This window comes from Vicia villosa, unplaced genomic scaffold (genome assembly GCF_029867415.1).
Source record: "Vicia villosa cultivar HV-30 ecotype Madison, WI unplaced genomic scaffold, Vvil1.0 ctg.004458F_1_1, whole genome shotgun sequence".
Taxonomy (NCBI): domain Eukaryota; kingdom Viridiplantae; phylum Streptophyta; class Magnoliopsida; order Fabales; family Fabaceae; genus Vicia; species Vicia villosa.
The window spans coordinates 134,513-136,958 of NW_026706442.1; positions in this window are offsets into that span (position 1 = coordinate 134,513).

Consider the following 2,446-nt stretch of genomic DNA (forward strand, 5'->3'; position numbering starts at 1 on the left):
ATTGATATGTTGGTAGACAGTATAGCAAAATCCAAAGTTTTCTCATTCATGGACGGATTTTCAGGATACAACCAAATCAAAATGGCACCTGAAGACATGGAGAAAACAGCTTTCATCACCCCCTGGGGCACGTTCTGCTATCGTGTTATGCCTTTTGGACTAAAGAACGCAGGGGCAACTTATCCAAGGGCCATGACTATGCTTTTCCACGACATGATGCATAAAGAAGTGGAAGTCTATGTGGACGACATGATTGCCAAATCAGAAAATGAAGAAGATCACATACAAATTCTGACAAAGTTATTTCAACGCTTACGGAAGTTTCAGCTTCGCCTGAACCCCAACAAGTGCACCTTTGGTGTCTACTCAGGAAAACTCCTTGGTTTCATTGTCAGCAAACGAGGAATTGAAGTAGATCCAGACAAAGTCAAGGCAATTCAAGAAATGCCTTCACCCAGAACCGAGAAACAAGTTAGAGGATTTCTTGGACGTCTGAATTACATCTCGAGATTCATATATCTCATGACTGCAACTTGTGCTCCTATTTTCAAACTTCTACGGAAAAATCAAAGTTGCGTCTGGACAGACGATTGTCAGAAAGCGTTCGACAGCATTAAAGAATATCTGCTCGAACCACCCATTTTGTCTCCTCCAGTGGAAGGAAGACCTTTGATAATGTACTTAACCGTCTTAGAAGATTCCATGGGTTGTGTCCTTGGACAGCAAGACGAGACGAGAAGAAAAGAGCATGCCATTTACTACCTAAGCAAGAAATTCACTAGCTGTGAATCCCGCTACTCCATGCTCGAGAAGACGTGTTGTGCTTTGGCCTGGGCTGCCAAGCGTCTCCGCCAGTACATGATTCGACATACTACTTGTTTGATCTCTCATATGGATCCAATCAAGTACATCTTTGAGAAGCCTGCTTTAACTGGGAGAATTGCCCGTTGGCAGATGTTGTTACCAGAATATGACATTGAGTATCACGCACAGAAAGCCGTGAAAGGAAGCATTCTAGCTGAGCACCTAGCTCACCATCCACTCAATGGTCATGAATCAACCAGTTTCGACTTTCCGGACGAGGACGTCATGTACCTCAAGATGAAAGATTACGACGAGCCACTACCAGACGAAGGACCTGAGATAGGATCCCAGTGGGGCTTAATCTTTGACGGAGCTGTCAATGCTTATGGACGAGGAATTGGGGCAATCATTGTTACACCTCAGGGTACCCATATTCCATTTACTGCCAGATTAACTTTCAAGTGCACAAACAATGAGGCCGAATATGAAGCTTGCATCATGGGTCTCGAAGAAGCCGTGGATCTAAGAATTAAACACTTGGATGTATACGGAGATTCTGCTCTGGTCATCAATCAAATCAAAGGAGAATGGGAAACACGCCAACCAGGGCTAATCCCTTACAAATACTACGCGAGAAGATTGTTACCTGTCATACCCCAATTTTTGACCTAAGATACCACCTCATATCATTTGCATATGCATCATTTGCATCTCTAACAAATTGCATCGCTTGTGTTTGTTACTTGTGACTCAGCAGGATTTAATCAGGAAATCACTCATCAGTACAAGTAACAATCAATTAGGGTTTTGTTCTCCCTTCATTTCAAATGAATCATCTTCATCAACAATCAACATTTGGTCCCCAGAGATTCACTTCAACAAACTCAACAGCTTTGAATCGACTGAATTAGGGTTTTGACTGAAGATAGCATACTCTTGACCTTTGCTCAGAATTTGACCTAATGACTTGGGACATGATCTCAAGACCCCAAGTGCATCATTTTGACCTAATCCATTGGCTCAGAACATCTCCTATACAAAGATTGATTAGACAAATCCTCATATCAGGGTTTTTGAACTATCAGGGACTGAAATCAGGGATCACATTTGGGAAACCCTAAAAATCCCCAGGAAGTCAATCAAAGGTTTCAATCATCTTCAAATAATCCCTATGACAATATACAATGGAAGTTGTATCTCAATTCAAGATCCACAGTCATCAATTTCATCAGGTCGACAATTAGGGTTTTTGACCTAATTCACTGAGCAACTGACTTTTTAATCAGGACATGGTGCCACAACTCAAACCATGGCTCAATATCCTCTAGTACCTCAATATGATCCATTCATACCATTCATTTGATGAGGATAGCCTGTTTCATTTGAAATCTCCAGAAACGCGATTCATCTGAAAAAGTCCACTGTACAAGATCACCATTGACTTTTGGGGAATTTTGGTCAACCATGACTTTTGAAGTTTTAAATCATCAATATATGATATGAGAAGTCATTTGATCAAGAAAAATCAAGAAAATCAATCAAGAATCAAAAAGTCAAAGTTTGACTTTTCATACTTAGAAAATTTTCTAAGTGTTTTTCAATGGTTTTTTCCAAACTTTGGAAGGGAATTTCTCAAAATTTC